This window comes from Canis lupus, chromosome 29, assembly GCF_048164855.1.
Source record: "Canis lupus baileyi chromosome 29, mCanLup2.hap1, whole genome shotgun sequence".
NCBI lineage: Eukaryota > Metazoa > Chordata > Mammalia > Carnivora > Canidae > Canis > Canis lupus.
In genome coordinates, this window is record NC_132866.1 from 22,278,214 (window position 1) to 22,302,330 (window position 24,117).

Here is a 24,117-nt window from a genome sequence, read left to right on the forward strand (position 1 = left end):
AAAAGGAGAGACATCTACAGCTCATGGACAGAAACTCTATACCTAACTCTAGTTAAACATGAGAACAAGATTACTTTGTTCAGGTTTAGGAGTTGAGAGCAGCTGGGCTCTCGTTGCAGGAGATGTGGATTGGGAAGGTGAGCCATGACTGGAGACATAACCCCAAGAGGCAGAGAAGGATAATATTTTGTAATGCCTGTTATATAAAAGATAGCCCATTATCTTAATGGATTCCTTTTTCTAATTTTTTTTCCTTTTTCTAATTAAACTTACTTACCTAATTGTGTTTATGTGTGTGTAAGAAAGAATATGTTGACTGCCTTTATAATGATCACTTTAAGTTGAGGCTTGTGTTCAAGAAACTCATGGGCAATTTTTTAAATCTGGAAGGATACATCTGTTTCACAAAATGATTCTACACACTGATTATTTGAGAATGAATGATTGGGATTTCAGCCTTTTGTGTCCCTTGTGCTCTAGTGGTGTGCTTTTCTTTTTCCTTTTGTTTCAGTCATATTATTTGGAGTCTTAATGATGACATTTAGAACGGAGAGGTCAGTGGTCAAACATGAGGATTTAGGAAGTGAAGACTGGGTGCTGGAGCTGATAATTAAAGTTTTTGAGCATAGGGTGACAAGGAAGCCACCCAGCACACAGAGAAAGAGAAATAAACAGAAAAGGCATAAATAGAAAATAACAATAAACTGAACATATAATGTATTCCTTTATGGGTCTATCAGTTAATTGTGGTTCTTAGTGACATGAACCTACTCTACATGATTGGGCCATAGATAGTCATTATAAGGAAACAGTAAGATTAGAAATACAGCCCCAGCTTTCTCTCTCTGGCCTGGAAAAAGTTTGGGTAAGGAGACAGTAAATTTCACCAGCGCATTAGCCAATGGAATCAATTTATTTCCCTTATTTCTTGCCCTCTTGCCCTTGGTCACTTACAAATGAGTTGACTGAAAAAGAGCAATTTATTCTGCTTTCTGTACATCTTTGAATTAGCTCTCAGAGGTTACGTGTTGAGTATATGATTGGAGATTGTTTTTTCCTGCCCTCGTGAGCCATTTCCTTCTACAAACTCAAGTTTCTGTGCCACTGGAGTACATGGAACATCGTTCTATTTCCCACTAATAGGCAGAGAACAATTAAAATGAAAAGCTCAGTGGCAGAGGCAGGATATTTTATCTGCGTCACCCAGACTGATGGTCCATAGCCCTTCTCCCGTGCACCCTGCAAGGTGGGGTGGTGGTCGTGCCCTGTGCTTTCCCAATGAGGCAAAAGAGCAGAGTATGGTAAATGCCTTATTTTTCCAGGACATGGTGGTGGTTTGGAATCTCTTGAGTCCTAACCCACTGCTCAGCTCACTGAACCATACGAGTACATCACTTCATCTGGGCTCCTTTATGAGGTTCTTTCTCATTCCTGAGCACATTTTTTATAATGGTAGATGGGCTGTTTATAGTGATTAAAGTCCCCCAGACATCTGTACTCTGTAACAACCAGTGCCTATAAGGAGCTAGTTCTACAACTTCTGACATTCTTTTCTGCCAAATGTCATAAAGAAACTACTGGTTTCTGAAATTAAATAGCTCTGTTTCTCCATGGCTGGAGCGCAAATTGTCGAAAGGGGGTGTGTAAAGTAGAGTAATCTCTCAAAGTAATCCCTCATGGATGACTTCAGCCTTCAGAAGAGAAAAGGGAGTTACGGATCGGGTCTGATAGCAGCTCCCTTGAAGGGAGTATTTCTCCTCGTTTCTGTCCTGATACAGCCCATGCTGAAGCAGGCTGGTGCCAGGCCTGTCCTGATATCTTCTCTATTTCTGAAGCAACCATGAGGCAACTCCAGATGTTAATTAGATAATGTCTCGCTGTGTTACTTTCTCAGTCTCCTGTCACCCCTATGGATTTCTCTTCCCTTTGAAGCAAACTGTCATTGCTTCTGTCCAGTAGGAAAACAAGCACAGAACTTTGTGTAGTAATGAACAAGTTTGTCACCAAGTCAGATGGAACAGAGTGCACTTACAATAGCGCTAATAGGCTCATAGCAATATTCCCTGCCCACTGGTGGAGTGCAAAAAATGTAGGCAGATACTACTTTTAAAAAGTATTTTTTAAATAATTTTTGTATAGTTATAAAAATGGTATCAGTTAAAGTCATCTTCATTATAAGTAACAGGAAATTTTTGGACATGTAACAAGTGCCCTCCTTTATTAAATCCTTCCTGTATACATTGAACTTACCAACTCTTCTTTTATGCCCATCTCTCTTTCCCCTGGGCCAGATCTCTGCTTCTCTCCTGCATCCTGGCTTAACATGAAAGGATACTACTGCTTTGCTCTTGTTTAGAACACAGAAGGTAACAGGGATGAAAGAGCTGGTGGTACAGGTGAAATAAACCAGAGGGGGTCAAGAAGATGATGCTCTTTGTTCTTCAAGGTTTCTCTCAGACATCTTTTCTCCCCATGAAGTCTTCTCTAGTCCCACAATTCAGAATCTGTGCCCTTTTCCTCTGTGCATTTTATTTCAGCTCCTCCGTGGTCCACAGTGCGTTCTCTGTTGGATCCAAGGCGGCTGTGTCGCACCTGGTCTCCAACTACATGGCAGGCTCTTGTGAGTCTTAGTAAACATTGCTAACACTTATTGGGCTTGCCCTAGTGACGGGGGCTCAACAGGCATGATCTCACTTGATCTTTCCTTAGTAGGCACTAGGAGGAGGCTCCACACTTTATGGTATTTTATGGATAAAACAAAGAGATGGTAAATTATTTGCTCATGTAAGATAGTATTTCCTAAGTGTTGGGATTGAGTTTGGCAACCCCAAACCCACTTTGGTCAGTGCAGAGCTCCTGCCCAGCTGTTACCACTGGGACATTGATTAATAAACATCCGAAGGAGTAGAATTCTCGACAATTACCCAAACCATTTCACCCCCTGCCCTGAGTTATCATGTTAGTCTTTTAGCAGAGTTGTGAATGTGACATTTCCCTGGTTATCCTTGAGTCTCAATTCAAGTCTTTCTCTTGCACTGAGTTCCAGCCAGACTTTCTTTCATTCTGTCCCTGGAATGGGCCCCCCGCTGTTTCTGTCACACAGGTAAGGTATACATGCTGATCTCTCTGTCTAGAACCCTCCCCTCTTCACCTGACACATTTCTTCTTCTTTAGACCTCAGTCGACACTTCCTCAGGATATCCTCTAGCCAGAGCCCCCAAATGCACGCTCTCCTAGTACCATGCATCTTTTCTTTTTCAAAATTTATTGCAGTTAGAGTTCTATGTGTCTCAGGGCCCTTGACTATATTTGCTCATCACTGTATCATCACCTCTATCACCCTGAAGATATAAAAATAAAAAAATATTTAAGTTCACTTTTCTACTTGCATCTTACCTGTTATGAAGGTTTCCACTTTCTGCTTTCTCTTTCTGCACCATAGTGCATATTCTTCTGGGACCATTTTTTGAGGCATTTCAAAATATCACCTAAGTGAGAGGTCTTCAACATGTGATGGATATCAAGGTCACCTAGGGAGCTTTTAAGGATTCTGGTAGCCTCCTCTTGACCAATTATATTGGTCTCTGTTTGGAGTAGGTTCCAGGTATCGACATTTGTATTCCCTTAAGGGCTTCTAAAGTGCAACGGGGATTGAGAACTACTCATCTGAATGGTGATTGCGCACCGTAGGGACTCTGTATAGACATGCTCTTTGACAAACAGGTGTGTGCATTTCATAAATGTAGACAAGTTATGTGCAGCAGGAGGTGAACTTGTGTGATTGAAGGGACTCTTGCAAACTCCTACAAGTGATGGTAAGACACCAAAATCTTTATGAGACACCAGGATTTCTGCTCAGTTTCACTTTTAATGAAACCTATTCAACTTCTGAATCATTTGATTTGCCTCTTCTTTTGCCCCAGGCAGATTTTTGCAAGCATTTTCAGTAAACTCTGTAGGAGGACTATCCATGTGTGCGTTTCAAATATTGTAGCTCTTCGAAGTTGCAAGTCAACCTTCTTTTCCATTTGGAGTCACTTGACTAAAAGTGTTTTTCTGATTCAAAAAGAAAATACACAAATGGTAAAGTATAAATATTCATATCTGGCTCACTCTGCAGTTCATATTCAACTACCAGCTTAACCTTTCCCTGTCCAACTTCAGTTACCTGTAGTAAAATGTGCTCTGCAATTTTTTTAAGAAGTAAAGATGTTTAAAGGCTTCCAGTAATGGAAAAAAGCCCGCTAAAAGCTGTTCTTATTTTAAGATAATAAATCATAAATGTGTAAAGTGGATTTCCCTAGAAGTATGCATTTTAAAATTTAAGTGGGGGGGTTACATATTTGAGGAGACTAATGCATCAGTACTCTGCTAGTGGAAATCACAATTAAGGAGTTTAAATAGGAGAATTTGGCTTGGGACAGGGTTTCTTAAGCATTTGAATGAGTGATTGAATGGCTTTAAGTGGGAAAAAGTGATGGGTTTTGCGGGTAGGCTTTTAACGGACACAGAAAATGTACTCCCAAGTTAGATGTGTCATTGCCTCAAGATTTCACCACACCTAGAAAATAGTTGATTCCTGCTTTGTACTGATTATGTCCTTAAAATAAATTGAGCTGTATGCGTTGCAGTAAAAATGCTGAGAAGGGAGAGGCAAGAGTTCCTTTGTTTGCAGTGAGTTTCCTATAGAGTTCAATGGGGAAGAAAATCATGTTCTGCAGATACGGATTTCAGGCCTTTTTCTATCACTGATGTTCTAAAAAGGCCTGTTCTACTACAATATGATCCACACAATCAGATTTTAAAAAATTCTCATTGTAGGGTAGAAGTTCACAAATAGCTGAAAAATAATTCATGGGGTGAAGACAAATGAATCCATGGGATTCTAGAAGCAGATTTAGGATTTCTGTAATACTGTTGTTTTGAAAAGTGCTTCTTGGTTGCAGAGGCTGGAATTCAGTGTATGCCTTTGCATTATTAAGGAGGTGTTATTATCTATCTGTATCTATATATGTGTTTATACATGCCAGTAGTGGGTGCTCAGTAAATGGTACTTGAATCTGAAGATACAGAGAACTAAGGTGAGCATACATCCAGGAAAGTTGTCCTGGAGGGTTACAGTTTACATCTATTCTGGATGATTTTTCATGGTGCCCCTTTCAAAAATATCATGGTTAATAGCTCATTTATATGGTCACTTTCCTAAGAAGTATTAAGTCCTACCTGGTGGACTTGATTAACTAAGATGCAGCTGACTGGACAGATCTTGAAATCTGAAAATGATCCTTGATTTGGACTAAAATATCATCCTCATGTCTGAGGTGGTCTGTAGATTCCCAACTGCTGCGAAATGAAAAATGAATCTGTCCTGTAACCAGCAGGTGTCTGCAGGGGTGGGTCAGGACCAGAGGTATTTAACAGCTCCATTAATGACCTGGAAGAGCTGTGATAAGCAGCTTGCTAATGAAACCTGCGGATGATACTAAATTTGTAGGTGTTGGGAGCAACAATTGAAGCATGAATAAAAAAGGATCCAAGCCAGGCAGAGGCTAGCACATAAAAGTCCATTTAGAGTGACTTTGCAAAGCAATTTTATGCAGTATCAGTAGTCCATAAGACCAAAGTGAGGCAGAGCACAGAGGTGATTTATGTCTTTGAAAAGTCTGTGGCCACAGTTTCCTTCATCTCTAGGTCAGAGAAAGAATACTGGCAAGACATAGGATTAGTGTCAGAATAATTTGGTTCAAATTCCAGCCCTTTGATGGATTAACGAGTTTTGAACGACTTTCTGCATCTCTGGGATTCTTAGTTCCTTTAGTAAAAGTTAAAAATAATTATGTATCTGAAAATGTTTGTTGCACACATGTCGCTCAATACGGATTGGTTGAATCAAATTTTAAGAGCAGCATCATAGCACTGAAAATGGTTCTTTCTTCTATATCAAGAGCCCATGAGTCTCTAGTAAACATATAGGTGGGCTTCAAACCCTCTGAGATAATATACTAAATATTTGGTGTATGCCTGTGAGCTTGGCTGGGTGTTTTTCTGGGGAAAGTGTCTACAGGTCTCATCATGTGTTCGATGGTGTTGACAAGTAAAGACACATTAGAACCTCGGCACGGGACTGTGAGCTTCTTGTAAGTTCCTTTTCAGTACTCTGGCCACACACTGCTCTTTCTCTACATTCAACATGCCAGAATGGCTTGCAGCTCAGGGCTTGGGCAATTGCTATTACTCTTGCCATCCCCTAGATATTTTCATGGATGAAAAAATGCCAGCTCCTTGGAAAGGTCTAAAGTACTATTCCATCTTCAGGTACTCTCTATCGCTGTGCCTTGTTTTGTTATCCTCATAACACAAGGCCAGCCCAAGTGTGAAAACTTCTTATTATTTCATTCACTTTGTGCTGCCAGCCATCAAACTACCAGCTCCTTGAGAACAGTGTCTTTGATTTTCTCACTCACTGCCATATGCCTGATACCTAAAACTGATCCATAATAGGTGCTCAGTGGCTATTTGTGGCAGGGAGAAATGAAAAAAAACCTATCTTTATTTCACATGCGACCTGGCACATAGTATATGTTAAATGATGTAGTGACTACAGGACTGAAAGGATATATGAATAAATAAATACTACTCATTGAGGGCTGCCTGGGTGGCTCAGTCAGGTTAAGTGTCCGACTTTGGCTCAGATCATGTTCTCAGGGTGTTGGGATCAAGCCCGGTGTTGGGCTCCTGCTTAGCACGGAGCCTGCTTGACCCTCTCACTCTGCGCCTCTGCTTGCTCATGTGCTCTCACTCTGTCTCTCTTTCTCTCTCTTAAATAAATAAAATCTTAAAAAAAAAAAAAAGTACTACTCACTAAGATTGTAAAAATGTGGAGGGAAAGATGGTGCCCGAGGAATGGCAAAATTCACCCTACTTTTCTTTGGCATAGTAGAGTTTTTGCTCTATAGCCTTCAAAGGCTTTTATATTATCTAGTCCTTAAGTGGATCTAGGTGGTGCTTTTGGTTCTAAAAAGAAGATTCCCAGTCCCAATGGACTGAGCTATCCATTGATACACTTCTTGGATATACACAGGATCTTTGGTTCAACTGCTGACAAGATGAACTCTTAGCATATTGAATTCTATCCAGAACTCAGTTTTGAGGAGAGGTTCCAATAAAAGCATTTTGTGCCTCCTTTTATTCAACTGGACTAGAAGGTTCGAGAAATAAAGCCTAAATGGAGTGGCATTTTTATCACTGAGATTTCTGTTGAACTGCTCTGCAATCAAAATACATCCTTCAAAATCAGAAAGCAATGCCTTGGATTCTTCTCCTCACAGGAATCAACCTCTTCTGATTGTGGAAAAGGAATTTTTCTTATGGCCGAAGCCTATATTCCTGTTCTTATTTGATTGATTCATACCTCACATTGGATTTGCTCTGTCAAGTGTTTAAAAGTGACCATTTTCTCTGAAAGCCTGTCAGCCCTGGCTAGCAAGTTGCAGAATAAAAGGAAATATATGACCCTTATATGTAAGCATCAGCGATTGAGCCAAATCTACCAATATCTAAGATTCAGAAAGATTGATTAACAAATATATTTGTTTTGACGAAATCTCTCCTTTAGGCTAGCTTTTAAAACTTACAGATTCTGGGGATCCCTGGGTGGTGCAGCGGTTTGACGCCTGCCTTTGGCCCAGGGTGCGATCCTGGAGACCCGGGATCGAATCCCACATCGGGCTCCCAGTGCATGGAGCCTGCTTCTCCCTCTGCCTATTTCTCTGCCTCTCTCTCTCTCTCTCTATTTGTGACTATCAAAAAATAAATAAAAATTAAAAAAAAAAACTTACAGATTCTGGTTGCTTAGACCCCTTCCCACAGCAGCATGTGTTAATGGGCCAGGTTTCTTGAAACTCTTGGGATATATATGTGTACTTTGTGAACAACAAACCCGATTTCTTTTTTTTTTTTTTTTTTAAATTTATTTATTCATGATAGTCACACGGAGAGAGAGAGAGAGAGGCAGAGACACAGGCAGAGGGAGAAGCAGGCTCCATGCACTGGGAGCCTGATGTGGGATTCGATCCCGGGTCTCCAGGATCGCGCCCTGGGCCAAAGGCAGGCGCCAAACCGCTGCGCCACCCAGGGATCCCCAAACCCGATTTCATACACTAATATCCCTTATTAAATGGGCTTCAAGCCAAAATCCTAAACTGAGGCATATTGCATTTGCATTTGTTTACTGATTAGTCTCTCATCATAGAAGCCATTAGTCAGAACCGGAACTTCAGTAATATCCTCTATAGGCCAGAAGTACTGGAAAAATCTTTTCCCTAAAAATCTAGATTCATTTCTAGACTCTTGTAATTTTTACTGCATAATTAACAATAATGTCTGACACTGTCATCCTCTTGACAGAATCTAACTTGGAGCATCTGGTGTTATTTAGCCAAGAGCCTATTCTATTCTCCCAGTACAAAAGGGTTCTGATTAATTAATCATTGCCCAACCTGAATAATACATTAAAGACATACTTCAATGCTTGGTAAAAAAACAAAGGGGAAAGTTTTCTTATGTTATAGATGATGGATTTTCCTATTAATAGAAATGTAAAAATGAGTATGGTTTAGGATTTATTCACCGCAGGTTTTTTTTTTTTTAAGGCAGAGACACAGGCAGAAGGAGAAGCATGCTCCATGCAGGGAGCCCGACGTGGGACTCGATCCCGGGACTCCAGGATCACACCCTGGGCCGAAGGTGGCGCTAAACCACTGAGCCACCCGGGCTGCCCACACTGCAGGTTTTCAGCCAGAAGTGAAATAGGTGTCTCCTTAGGTGATTGTAGTTTTGGGTTCAACCAGCTGACCACCTGCCCTAGCGTGTTTATCCCTGACTCTGCTCCCGGCCACCCTGCCTTGCCTGTAATGCCTCTGCCTCACGCCTAATATATCCTGTTGTCTCTGTGCCAGGAAGGACTCAAGGAGAGGACAGTGTACTGGGAGGCTAGATTGTGAATTCTGTGTGAACTTTATCCGTTTCATTGTCTTATTGTGCGTGTAATGCCCAGTGGAGTCCCTGACACTGACAGATGCTCAACAGGTATTTGTTCAGTTCGTGGATGGGGGTCCCTTGGCTGGGCCAACTAGTGGTGTCATAGGTTCCCAACCTACTGGTGCCTTCCTCTTATCAAAGACTCGAAGCTGCTGTAATTTATCATTCCATCTATTTTTCTCTGTATAAAGGCAGCTCTCTGACCCTCAGGTTCCATATCTGCAGACTTCTGAAATGCCTAAAGTGTGTGATCTTCTTGGGTTGGATAAGATTATAATGTGTTTATGATTTGTGTTGCCTTTTTGCCTATTTTAAGAGTCCTTAATATAGGTTTTCAAACACAGAGTCTCTGTTACTGTTATAAAATGTGGCCTTGTGTGGCTTTGTCAAAATACCTCCTCCATAAAACCTGTCCTTCGTTTTGCTCATTACATCCCTTCCATGGCTTTTCATTCAAACCTAGTACAGATTACTTTTCTACTCTATCCAAAACATTGTCTCCCCTACATTTTGAATGGATGTGAAGTTGCACTTAAGTAAACTTACATAGAAGATATAGCTCAATTCCAGAGGTCATAAGACATTTTTCTACCTTCACGTACCCCATAAAATATATATTTTGAGCCTATTAGTTATAAGTTCATTCAAAAAACATTTACTTTGCAAACAGTATACCCCAGGCAAGGTCCCAGGCATTGGAGGTACAACAGTGAACAAAACACCAGGCTCCTACTTTCATGGAGCTTACACCTCATTGAAAGACAATAAATAAATGCAGGCTGTACTATTTCAGATGGTGTTAAGTGCTATGAAGAAAAATAAGACAGAAAAAGCAGAAAGACAGTGAAATGGTAGGCTAAGGGTATTTGTGTTAGTAAGTGAAGAGCTTCTTGGGATGACTGAGCATCAATTAGATGCACTGCTTTGTATTAATAGCTCATTTCTTATCATGCACTTTCAGTGTGATGGTAGAGATAGGGAATCCTAAAAATAGTTAAAACAATATTGGAAATAAGGAAGCCAATAAGAGATGCAGAGTACAGTGTCAAAGGGCTTTGAAAAAGAGAAAGACCCAGAGCAAAGGGTAGGAAATGGGGCTCCATTTACAGGGAGCAACATGAGCAAGGACACGACGTTGGGAAAGTATAGGCAATGCACTACAGTAACGCATGACCCATTTCAGCTAGAGTGACGCAAAAGAGATGGGCAACTGTTGAAAGAGAGATGTCGAGTTTCCTTGTGGCTGAATTTTGAAGGGCTTTGTAAGCCAAGTGAGAAATTTGAATATAAGAGCAATTTTAAAATATGTATATTTAAAACATTTTTTTCTGATTATAAAAATAACACATTTTCATGACAAAATGCAAACAGTTCTTAATGATGAAGTTTCAAACAGAAAGGTGGCTTAATCAGAGCTGTGTTAATAAAATAATCACCTGTCAGTGATATATGGACAAGCTTAGAGCAGAAGAATTGCAAAATACCATGTACATTTACTGACGTCACCTACAATAGTTTTGATTTTGGGTTTTTAATTACTTGTTCTGGTGACATATGGGTTCTGTCTAAAATAACATTGAATGCCAGATGGGCCTTTTCCAGAAACCCTATGAAATTCAAATATGCAGCCACCATAATGGTTTATGGACTGTTTGACAGATGACCAAGCCAACTTTGCTGAATGCTCTTTCTTGCACTTTCTACTATAAATAGTTGTCCAAAGTGTTATGAGGCGTCAAGGGAGACTGATCCTAATTAAAGATTGCATTTTTCTGCAAGGATTTTTAAATCCCAATAACTAATATAGGAATTTAGTAGAAAGGCAGATGATTGCTTCCCTAGAATCAAAGCTCTTCCACTTTTCAGATGTTTTGTTAAGACTTTTTCAACCTGTTGCATTTTCTCTCTCTCTTTCTGAGCTGCATATGGACTTTTATGGGCTCTAGTCACTTTGCCTATGGAGCCTGTTTCTCTTTAAAAATATATTAAAATTATACTTTATGACTGAATTAAATAAAGAGAAATATATGTTATTTACTTAAAAATTTTATTTGAGCTGAAACTTGCTTTTTTCTTCTGATTTTAAAATAAGTTAAAACTTTGCCCTGGCCCTCTAAAACTAATGTGAGTCTTAGGAACTCTTGCTACTGTGCCTCTAGAGTTGGTTGATGCTTCTTCCTTTCTGTGGAGAATGGATGATTAGCTGAATTAAAAACCTGTGTGCACTGCTAGACCCAAAGTTGTTCATGCCCCGTAAGACTACAAATATGGACTTCAAGTCAGATACTGCAGACTTTGAAAATACCTCCCGCTTCTCCAGTAGGAACATGGGGAAAGGTCAGATGCATTTCACTGACCTTTTCATTCTGGTCAGTAGTGGCAGCTGTAGTCTCTTATTTGCAGCGGATTTGGGAAAAAAATAGAGCACTTGCATGAGAAAAACCAGCTTCCGAATATTTACATGAGAACCACCAGGGGCAGTTAACTAGGGCCCCTTTTAATGGACCTTCATTTTCTTAGGCCCAGTTTAATGGCCTCGGGCATTTTGGATCCAAGTCACAGTGTGTGAGGCATAGAAATCTCATGCACACACATGGGCTTATAGCCACTGTCCTAACAAAAGGGTTCCTTTCCTTTAGTAGTCGTCCATTATAGGATAAAGCTGAACTCTTAACCTGACACCGACTGTCCTTCATAATATGGTCTGACACCTCTCAAAGCCTGGCATCTCATTCTGCAACCATGCTGAAGTACCTGATGTTACTCAAGTGCTCAGCCTTCTCTTTGGACCCAAATCTCCTTCTTTCAGAGACCTGTGCGTTTCCTTTGTCTTGCGTTTCCTTTGTCTCTCAAAGGCTCCTACCAAATGCCAGATGCTGTCCTGAGCTTGTGTTGACCCCTGGGTATAAAAGCCTCTCCTTTCCTTGTGCCCTGCCCACATGGCTGATATACCACCTGTGACACATTATTGCATTTGTTTAGTCGCGACTTTACCTTTACGAGTAGAACATTTGTTTCTTTAGAGCAGTGCCTATTTCGTATTGTGTTATAACTTGCAATGCTCCTTTCTCAAAAGTAGAGTACATTTCTTATTTATTTATGTTTGTTTGTGTGTGTGTACACAAGATTTGTTTATTTATTTAAATCCTTAAGACTAAACACAGAATCTAGCTAGTGTTAGGCCAGCACTTTGATTTCTTCTTCTTCCCCTCCTCCTCCTTCTCCTCCTCCTCCTCCTTCTCATGTACACACATGATATAAAATGCAGACAGTTCTTTTTTTTTTATTTTTTTTTTGCAGACAGTTCTTTTTTTCTTTTTTTTTTTTAATTTTTATTTATTTATGATAGTCACAGAGAGAGAAAGAGAGAGAGGCAGAGACATAGGCAGAGGGAGAAGCAGGCTCCATGCACCGGGAGCCCGACGTGGGATTCGATCCCGGGTCTCCAGGATCGCACCTTGGGCCAAAGGCAGGTGCCAAACCGCTGCGCCACCCAGGGATCCCTGCAGACAGTTCTTAATGACAAAGTTTCAGACAGAAAGGTGGCTTACTCAGAGCTGTGGTAATAAAATAATCACCTGTCAGTGATATATAGACAAGTTTAGAGCAGAAGAGTTGCAAAATACCATGTACATTTACCGCTGTTCCTCCTTCCTCCTCCCTCTCCCCCTCCTTCCTCCTCCCCCTCCCTTCCTCTTCCTTCTTCTTCCCTCCTCCTCCCCCTCCCTCTAACTCCTCCTCCTCCCCCTTCCTCTAATTCCTCCTTCCTCCTCCTCCTCCTCCTCCTCCCTCTTCTTCCTCCCTCCTCCTCCCTTCTCCTTCCTTCTTTCTTCTTCTTCTTTTTATTATTTTTTTTTAATTTTTGTTTATTTATGATAGTCACAGAGAGAGAGAGAGAGAGAGAGGCAGAGACACAGGCAGAGGGAGAAGCAGGCTCCATGCAACGGGAGCCTGACATGGGATTCGATCCCGGGTCTCCAGGATCGTGCCCTGGGCCAAAGGCAGGCGCTAAACCACTGCACCACCCAGGGATCCCTCTTCTTCTTCTTTTTAAATGAGAAAATAGCTAGGCGTGTGTTGGGTTAGATAAGTTTGAGATTAGGAAGCAAGGTAAAAATTACCGGAAAAATATTTAAAGAAAACAGTTAAAAATGAAGGCTCTTCTGACTTCATTCTGACTAAACAATTCTCCATCATCAGGTTTTTTGTTTGTTTGTTTGTTTGTTTTTGTTTCATTCTTTTTCTCCAGCAAGGGGGAGAAGAGAAAAACTAGAAAGGAACCAATGCTGTGCGATCTGCTGTTAGAGCGGGCAAAGGTGGGGAAGCCAGTGTGGCAAAGTGTGAGTGCCTATCTGGGAGAATATAAAAAGGGACAAGCTGTGCACTCCTTACTTGTGGAACTTAAAATTGAGTACAAACAGCACTATCAAAGCCCAGAGACAGGAACTAGCAAGGCTTTTGGAGAGATAGTTCAGCTCAATTCATTGAATATTTACTGAACCAAAGACACATATCATGGAGCTTTTTACACTAGTAGGTGGAAAGGCATGAAACATAAAATCCTACAACTAAAAATATAATCGTCAATTCTTGTAAATGTCACAGACAGTTTGTTGTGGAAGGACAGGGGCAAAGGGGGCTCTGTATGAAACATGAGGCTGGAGGGATTAGATAGGGCCAGATCTTGGCAGTGAGGAGTGTGGCTTGATAGCAGTGAGAACTTAGAGCATTTTAAGGCAATAGAGAAAATATATATTTAAAAAGTTTTGGGGCCATGGAAGGAAGGGAAGAAGAGTGGTAAGAAATATTCATTACCTTGTTAATGATTTTAAAGAAAGATACGATGCTTCATGTGTTTGGAGAGCTGTTCTTCCTGTAACCTCGATACAGCTATTTCCTATTTCCCTTATGTCTTCACGGAAAGAGCATCATTTTGATGCAGGCTGGCTGAGTCTGAGGACCCAGACCGGGTCCCGCAGGACTAGCCAGGAGGGTTCTTGGCGTCAAGCAGGATAGAAATCAAACATAAGCTGAGAGGAAGTGAGAACAGTTTTTGAAGACAGTACAGATACAAACAGAGTGTCAGGGAGACTCAGAAAGGAAAGAAAAGTGAGTCTCAGCTTAGGGGCTATAGTTTCAATCAAGGATTGGCATCCAGTGCATGTGTCTTCTAAGGTAGCTGGGAACGAAGAGTGAGTGTTTAGGTGTCCTCTGTAAGTCACTTCCACCCTGGTGCAAGAAGTCTTGGAAAACATCGTGACAAGTGCACCCAGTCACTCTTAGATGTTGTCTACTGTGCTAGAAGACACCAAGGAAATTATTAACTCCTTGCTGTTTACAAGGAAAACATGCATTATCAGTTCTACAGAGCATGTGTAAGGTGGAAGTGTCGGTCCTAGTGAGAATAGGAACAGCAAAAGGAGCAAAACCAGCATCCTTCATGGGGTACTTTCAGTTTCTCTATCTCCTTTTCATCTAGCAAGAGAGAACAGAAACCTTTCAAATGCAAAGGCAATGTTGTAAGACATTTTCCAACATGGAACCCGTGGGTTGAATAGAAACTGTGATAGAAAGGACCTATGACACAAGTCCTCCTCCCTGGGTACATGCTAAATTTTTTTTTTTTTTCCCGTCTCCTTATATGCTTTCCAGATCTTTGCCTGGACCAGATTTTCATCATTAAGAATCCACAGGTCCCAATATTTCCCTGGAAAAAGATTTTCTTATCAAATCGGATTGTCTTGTAGATTCTTCTTCCTTTTTTTTCCTCCCTCTTCGCTTCCTTTGATTCTTGATTTGAAGGGTGACAGATGATGCAGAGGAACAAATTAGAAGCCGGGGGTATTTGAGAAAATACTTGGGAAATCTAGCTCAAATATTTTAGCACGTTGAATTTGGGATAGCCATAGCATCTGCAATGTGGAGCTCTTGCCCCCCCACCACTGCATCACTGCGTAATGGTCAGTCCTCACTGTCCCACTAGTACAGTGGACATCTGAGCTGAGTCAGAGCTTTCCCACACACAGCAGCATTCAGGGCTTGCTGAGGGCAGAGATTCCACAGCCCTAGGATGGCCTTGTAAAATACTACCAAGAAAGTTGAGTTAGCACCAGAGAGAACACTTATTTGCCAGCATAGCTCTCGATGATTTCCAAAGTTCTTTGGAAGTCTAGATTATGTGAATCTCCTGGAGGTGTGTGTCTTAGAATTCAGTATCAGGCCCCTTCCTGTCAGGTAAGAGCTCTGCATTGTTATTATTCTGGTTCATCATTCTTGTTTTTGTTGAGTTACTGGGTAATTTTTCCCAGTACAATGCCAGAAATGATTACACCAGACACAAAGACAGAGTGAAATTTATAGGTAGAAGTTCTAAACCACACCGAGAGATCTGTGGCTATCTGGTTTGTCAGCACCTTCTTATTTAGTGTGGTTGTTACAGGCATAATTACAGAGGGTGTGCTCAAGAGTCTGCTGTACTTCAGGGTTGACAGTATTGGAAACTTTTGGAAGCTATCATCCCTTTGCTGGAGAAGATGCATTTGAAGGTTAATGAATCTTTGTTATGGACTCAGATTTGAAACCTGAACAAGGATTTTAATTTTAAAAAGCTTTACACTTTTCCAGAATGCTTTAAGAGCTGGTCTTTTCTATCAAAACCTGAAAGGTAGATAGGAAACATATTACTATTCCCATTTGTGATAAAGAAATCAAGGCATTGGAAGGTTAATTGGCTTGTCAAGGGAAACATAGATATGTACTCTGAAAGTGCTGTTTGAAACACAGTCCCCCAGCCCTGCTGGCTAAGGCTTCTGAGGTCTGTGATCTCATTCCTCCTCACTTTTCACTGCATAGCTGGATTTACTGGGCTTTTATGTAAAATTCTATTTGAATGTAGAGCTAAAAATGTTTAAAAACCATGGGTGTAAAGGAAGGAAAATGAGCTGGAAGTCTAAGTGTATTTCATTTGCAAATGAATAACACAACTGGGACTCCCCTGACTCCAGAGCAGAGTGGGTTACCATGCCTGTAACTACATCAGCTTCGGGCCCCCTTGGAGCCTGGTGCTTTAGTCATCAGAAATCTCCCTTCCCAGCTTTCATCTGGACATTTCTCCAAGTAGGTTTCATTCTTAGCCAGGATCTTTCAAAAGGTGGCCAAGATAGCCTACAGTCACGAAGGGCTTAAGCCACAGCAGAGGGAAAGACCCTCTCTCCCAATGGCGTTTACCACGGGTCTGTGGCTGCCTCTCATTGCATTAGACGGGACCACGTGCTCCTGGATGAATCATCAGATAGGAATATTTATAGTAAAATATGCTGCATTTTAGTAGAGTTTTTTCCTTTCCCTAAATACAAATTATGCCATACTACACACTTGTTCTGAACTTGCATTTTCCCTCCCACTTAGCAATACTTTATAGATGTTTGTGTGTATGTGAATACATGTAGATCTATCTTATTCTTTTCAACTGTTGCATGGTATTACATTGTACAAATAGAATATTGATTATTTAAGAATTTTACCAATAGTGGACATTTACGTTATGTGAGTTGTTTTTGTCTTTGCAAATAATATATTAACAGCATTGGACTACATATGAGATTATTTCTCTAGATGTCAGGAGGTAGATCTGCTGGGTTAAAAGCTATGGGCTTTTCCACCTTTGATGAGTGCCACTTGACCTCTAAAATTTTCATCAGTCTCATTAGTTTTTCACATTAAAATAATGCTGCTGCTGCTGCTGCTGCTCATAACAATTCCGTATTAAATACATACTCTTTGTCAGGTACTCCTGTCAAGTGTTCTCACTTAATCCTTGTAACAGCTCAGGTAGGGTTACCCATGTATATGAGATACATGCTTATACTAGCATGATTGCTTACAGAAGAGTCTGTTGGGGCTCAGAGAGTTCTAGTCACTTGGCTAAATTTAGAAAGATGTTTGTATTGTCTTAATAAACAAAGGTGAACTTTATGTTCTAAAGGCAGAGGGTATATTTCTTGGACTAACCCAGCTGGTCAGGGAAGAAATTTGACCCCGAGTCTCGGGCCATATATGCTAAAGAGCAAATCCCCAAATGTTCTATCCCAGTGTACCACAGTACAGTATTTCTGCAGTTATTATCTGGCATAATGAAACGTGGAGTGAAACACAAAGTCAATAAAAGAAAATTGCTACTGAGGTTCTTACTGATGTGAGAGCAACCCAGAGAAAATTAAGATGGCATGGAAAAAAGTGGGGGAGAAAAAGGGCCATTGGTTAAAGCAACACACATTCCATAGAGTGGGTCATGTAGACAACAGTGCAATCATTGGCTGTTGTGCAACATGCTTAATGCAGGGATGATAGTGACCTAGGAATTCTTGAAAAGATGTAAGCCTTGTCACTTGGTTACTGGCTTCCTGGATGTTCAAGCTCAACAATTAATTCTGGCCAGATGTTCTTAATCTTGCGAAGAAATGTGTTTATTTAACCCTCAGTTATTGTGGTCATATGTTTAGCTTATTTAACATAAATTGCAGTGGTGGAAGATTGTCTGGTCTCTTTAAAAAGTAGATCAGCTGCTGAGCTCTTAGGAGGTGGTAAATTGGTAGCTGCTGAGTCGAAAAAGCACCCCATGCCTCCCAGCTGAACCCAGAGGAGATCCAGAGAGGAGGGAAGGCTGCTTCCAACTCTTCCAGCAAGAATGAGCTGAGCTCAGTTATTCTGAGAACCAGGAAATAATCAGACCAGATAAATTTAAGATACTTTGGCCCATGCTAGAGAATATTAAAATATTCTTGATACATTGAAATTTTAGAAGTTTCTATAGAACAAATAAGAAGGGCCAGAATTTTCAGTCAATTGATAAAGAGGTCTGGGATACTTTTTATTTTACACTTTTTGGATTACCTTCATACTGTTTAGCTTAAGTGTGTTTGGTAGTTTATCTCTGTTTTGATCTTGTAAATGATTCTTCTTTATTTTGACATAAACTCTTGTGGCTTGTCTTCAGCATTTTTTTTAAAACATCTAGACATATCATGTTTTAATATTGGTCTTTCTTTCTGTGGTCCTCAAGGTTCTCAAAAGAAGAACCCATCGGTGCTGACCTCTTGGCAGGGATTGGAAAGTAGAGCATTCTATCAAATACTATAAGTAGCTGACTGAGCCAATGGGAGGCTGACTCTCCTCCCATAGATGGTAGATATTTATTTGGAGCATAAGAGTCTGTCATACAAGTTTATGTTCCATTTCTAACAGAAGTACTAACAATTATGACCTTTATTGCCCTTGAAATGTGTGTCATGCACCTGGGAATGTTAAAAATTGCATTGTCATTTAATCCACACCACTGGCCCACCTTTCTCAGGGACATTATACTTTCACTCTCACCCTCATTTTACCAGTTAGAAACAAAAAGAATTTCAGCAGCCTCCATGGGGACCATAGTTATTGAGCCGCTAACTCGGAGGTGGAACTCACTCCTGTCTGAGTCCAGGATTCATTACCCTACCTTGCTAAATGCTCACTTTCCTTTCCTTGCCTTTTCTCCCCCTTACGCATTTTCTACAGCTTTAGGAGAAACTTGTTTGTATTTTGTTTTGTTTTTCCATTTAGAGAAGCATCTGAAGTCTCAACATGGTACTTTTTAACAAATTTTCTTTTTCCTCTATAGCTTTATTTGGTGACACCTGGCCATAAATAGCTAAGTAGAAGAATGAACCCATGAATAAAGTGTCCTCAAAACCAAGTGCAAAGTTCCTTCTTTTAAAATTTTATTTTGGACCTGATGAGCAAGCTTCTCCCATTAGCTTCTCCAGCTGAAGCAATTAGGACTAATGATCCTTTTCTGGTGTTTACCTCAAAGGGACGTTATAAGAATTAGAGGAGTCATTTGCTGGAATAACAATATAATATTCAATATTTTGAGAATTGTACCAAGTTTCCCCACAGTTTGGCCTGGAAATGATTTTTATATGAGAAAGACACTGGATTTCCCTACTCCTGAAACTCATTTATAAAATATGCCAATATTTATTCAAGCTTCTTTGGGTCCAGAAGCCAGAGAGAAAATGCAAATGTATTATGGTCATTTAATCCTTGTTGAGCTACCACCTGGGCTGAATAGAGTCCTAAAATTAGCACAAAGACTCCTTCCTCCTTTCTAGGAGGCTGTGTACTAGTGTATCCTCATGCACTAAGGTTGGTTACATGACTTGTGTCACCATGGGAGCATATTATAATCATTGAACCCATTGAATGACTGGCTTCATTTCTTTGGTTCCTAATTTTAAAAACATAAGTGATCAGATAGAAAACTAACAAAAGTGGAGCCTTGTTTTTTAAATGGAACTCTGAACAATAAGGGAGGGTGAATATAACACCCAATTAAATATTTTAGAACTTGAAGTTTTCCTAACCAAGAGATTTCCTTTACCTGAATGAGAGTTGGGTGGTGCAGGTCTAGGTATTTCAGCAGGGAGTATTCAGGAGATGTAGAAAAGGAGGAAATACTCCCTAAGGCGGTCTCCAATCACAGGTCTGAAGCTGTGGTTCACTAACAGATATAGTTCTCACTTGTGTTGAAATCACCATTATGAACAGTCATGTGGAACCAGCTCAGAGAGAAACAGTGAATCTCTAGGCCAAACAACCTAAATAACTTTTTTTTTTAATGTTTATTTATTTATGATAGTCACAGAGAGAGAAAGAGAGAGAGGCAGAGACACAGGCAGAGGGAGAAGCAGGCTCCATGCACCGGAAGCCCGATGTGGGATTCGATCCCGGGTCTCCAGGATCGCGCCCTGGGCCAAAGGCAGGCGCCAAACCGCTGCGCCACCCAGGGATCCCACAACCTAAATAACTTGATGAGGTCACCTACAGGCATGATGGGCTAGAGAATTTAAGTTCATTTATGTATCGGTAACACCCTCCTCAACATAATTGTATGTGTGTGTGTACATGTGTGAATATGAAATATCCTGGCTCTGGTTCAAGGTTCCCCATCTGTACTTCCAAAGTACTCCAAGTGCTAAAATGAGGGAACCTGTCTACGGCCATACTACCCTGAATGCGCCTGAACTTGTCTAAAATGAAGGAACCTAAAACCCAGACTTTCTTACTACCAAAGCAGTAAACACTTTCACTTTATGCTGGCTACATTAAACAAAAATGCATTCAGGGCCGGCTTTTAAAGTCACTCTATCCCTAGCAGGTACAGCATTTTGGCACAATATAAACATGTACTCTCAGGAATCACACTGGGTTCAAATCCTGATTGTGCCATTTACAGTAAATATGACTTTGAGATATAAAGTATAAGATGGGAATAGTAATTATAATGTCGGTTTCATAGGAAGTTTGTGAGGATAAAGTCAAGCCATCCACATAAAGCACTAAGAGGTCCAGAATTCTAGAAGGGTTATTCGTTTAACTGTCAGTCTGTTCAGACACACATTAGAGATTTAATGATGCTCAAATGTGAAATAACTTCGACTTGAGATACCATTGACAGGCAAAAGCAAATTAAATGAGGAAAACCCCAAATTATGGGTGATATTTGAAATCATTCAGTGAGCCCTGTGTGTAATCTGTGGAAAACCTCATTGGCAATGATAAAGCATCATACATAGTATCCTGATTGACTTTTAATCTGTTAATAATAATAAATATGAGGTGTTTACTCCATTCTTCTACCAAAGCATGGTTTTGCTATGGAGTTACCCAAAAGATGGGGCTTTTGGTCACTGGGTTCACTTTGAAGGGGTTTTTGGGGGGATTTTTTTGGTATGTTTTTCTGTTTTTGTTTTGTTTTGTTTTTGTTACTGGGAAGAGACATTTTTGGTGGGAAGCAAAGCACCTCATTCCCTGTGCTTTTCCCTCAAAATGTTATGTGTCAAGATTATTTTCTTCTGGAAGAATTCACCAAAACAAGATGTTCTAAGATGGCTTATAGGAACATTGGAGCAGACTCTCAGCTTTGACATCTGTAAAGTTTCAGGGAACCCAGCGATTATGAACAGCAATATCTTCCATTTATTGTAGAGAGTTGTTGGGGTCATAAAAGTGATAATAAATAGCCTAAGCTGCTTCTTTTTTTATATAATATAGATGCCCAATTGAAAGTCTATGTATATTTGTGGTCTTAATTACACACAATAGCTAAATCATTCAGCTTTTGGCAGGTATTCCTTTAATATGCTGAGGGTTACGCTGAGTTTTTATAAAAATGATTCAGAAGTCAGGTTAACATTTTTATATATTTAATATAAATGAGTAAATAGATAACTCACAATATGTTTATTTTTAAAATGGTAAAACTTGGTGTTTATGGGAGAACACCATGAATGGTGTTCTGGTAGGGAAAAAAAAAAAAAAAAGATAGGCGTCAACATCCTGGTAATCCAACCCCCTCAGAGAGACTGGTATTTCTTCCATCCTTCAGGTTCTGAATGGATCTTGGAGAAGGTTCCATTTTCTTCATTAGAATCATTATCGTTGTTTTACATTGAAGTACAAAGGAAGGAAAGGTAGTAGGCTCCTAAATGCTTCTCAGCCACACTTCCTCAAGCAGCCTCTGGGCTCCCCACTCTCCACTCTCCTCTGATCCTTGGAGGGAGGCCAACTGGACACATTGATTCAACCATCTCAAGCTCCCGTCTTGCCCCTTCTCACTGGTTCTGTTTATGAGACCTTCTTTACTACACAGACTAATTAAGACTTAGCCACGGTGCTTCCAGATGTGACAAATAAGAGATTTTCCTGTTGAATTGATCTGCCTATCTCTCTTCTCTCCAAGCTGTCCCGTGGAACTCTCTTTCCAAATGTGTTTATGATGCTGATTATCAGTTTCCCAAACCCACTACCAATGAGCTGGGGGATTAACGGACTTATAATTGTATCTCACTTCTCCCAGAGCATCAGGAGTGATTAATGTGCCACATGCAGCTGGCTTTCCTAACTCTATTTCATTATCTGGGAGGCTTACCAGCTCCAGGCTTCTTCACTGTACATGGCTGAAAAGTTCTCCTGGAAGCAGAAAATCCACTTGTACTATAGACAGCAGAACTTAGAAAATAAGGAAGTGGGGGTAAAGATTTAAGAAAAGCAGCCAAAACTTCATATACCTCAAAGAGGGGAAGAAGCAACTGCTAAACCTAGGGGCTGTCTTTAGACTGTGAATAGGAGTATTTAATCTTGTTCACCTGTAGTTCTTCTGTTTGTAAAATGAGAGCTTCCCTACTATATTGAATTATTGCATGGTCATTTATTAATTAATTAAAGAGCTTAGCATAGCTCTTGGCACATAGACATTAGTGTTTACTTGTAGATAAGTCACTTTTTGTTTAAGGCCTTCACCATCACCTGTTGGCTATAGCAACCAAACACTTTGCACAGCCCATGCTGTGCTCTGGACAGCAGTCAAATCATTGCCATTTGTAGCAGTGAGACCGATGCTTGGTGGGAAGCAAGAGAAGGGCATGTCATATTATATTGGTTCTTGGACCCAGGCCTCCCTTTAACAAGAAGACAGTGAGCTTGTTGTGTTGGCAGGTTTTGTGACCGACAGGTTTGGTAGTGATTGTGACAAAAATCCTTCCAGTGGTTGATTTTTGTTTCCTTATTAATGGCTGCAGCAGTGAGTTTGAAGAAGTGATGTGGTGTGAAGTGTCCTGAGCGAGGGTGAGGGTCAGCAAGAGGCTTAAGTGTCGATTGCCTCTAACAGAACAATTTCAAGTAACAATAGTCCTGTTGCCATTTTACTTTGACATTGGACATTGTGAAGAACTACCGAACTCATAAGACCTCTTTTTTTCTGGAGACATCTCCACATGCCTGCAGGGCAACAAGAGGAGGTTCCTAGCAGGCTTGTTTATGGTAAGTGACTTACCTCTCATCATTTAAGGCTGGTTGAAATCAGTGTGATTTTCCACTCTAGGAAACTGGAATAGGGACTGAGGGAGACCAGCCATTTGTACAACTGATTTGTACAACTAACAGAAAGTCTGATTGTTCTGGGGAGACCATTTTCCACACAGCATGTGGACTGAGGAGAAAGAGAGGGGAAAGCATTCACATAAGAAGAGAAATCAAGAAAAGATATGGACGAGGAGTCCTCCTTGGATCTTCATGGTTTTCATGCCTGATTGCAGCCCCAAGGCTTTCAATACATGCTATGCCCCTTTGTGCATGTAATAACTTTTCCTTTATTTTCTCTTTTTTGCTTAATCTAGTTCCATCTGGTGTCTGTTAATTGTTGCAACCACAAGAGTCCTTACTAATATATGTATGTCTTTGTGTCTTGAGTGTATTTATATGTCTGGAATGCAGCTCTGAGTAACAGATCCAATTCAGAATGCAATCCTTCAGAGGCTCAGTCCCACAGAGAAGCAATGAGGCTCTGCTCTTGGGTCTATCTAAACATTGCAAATACTGCTGCCACTGATTCGGATGGGCTGTCCTTTCTCTCTGTTGGCACCACTGAATTGTGCCTAGGTCTGAGATTCTGAATGTGATCGAATAACATATGAGGAAGAATGACATATCAGAGTTAGTCCAGATTTCTGACTTTGGAAAGCAGAGCTACATAGGGTCCTGGTGCAGAAAAGTTGGGCAAGAGAACCAGAGGAAAGAAGAGAGGCTGAGGCTAGTATGGAACACAAATATGCTTTCAGGTGTCAGAGAGAAGCCCGGAGAATGGTCTCTAAGCAGTTAAACATAATTTACCTGAAAGCCAGGACTAAATGGAGATAGGGTGTCATTCACATTTTGAGGCTGTTAATGCAGAGTTCTTCTTTCCGACCAGCATCACAGAAACCTTCCAAAAAAGTCAATCAGTTTCAATAAGAATGGAAATAAAGTCATTCAAGGCAGTTTGCCAAATTATATTACTCTGTGCCTCCAGGCCATAGGCATTGATTCCTAAAATGACTCTGGACATGATCAATTGCTTTCGGATTGCTAATTTGATGAGTATTATAGGCCATGGCTAGGAAAAAATGTGTTAAAAATGGGGAAAAAAATCTGGCAGGGGTTGGGAAGGATCACTGGAAAGTTACTTTTTAATGGAACCAAATGAGGTAGCTTAGCAATGAA

General features: G+C 40.5%; 1 protein-coding gene across 5 annotated transcripts in view; it reads left to right on the plus strand.

The window, feature by feature from the left end:
• Positions 1-24,117, plus strand: part of SORCS1 (sortilin related VPS10 domain containing receptor 1) — a 506,783-nt gene that overhangs the window by 93,434 nt on the left and 389,232 nt on the right. The gene's annotated exons all lie outside the window — the stretch shown is intronic.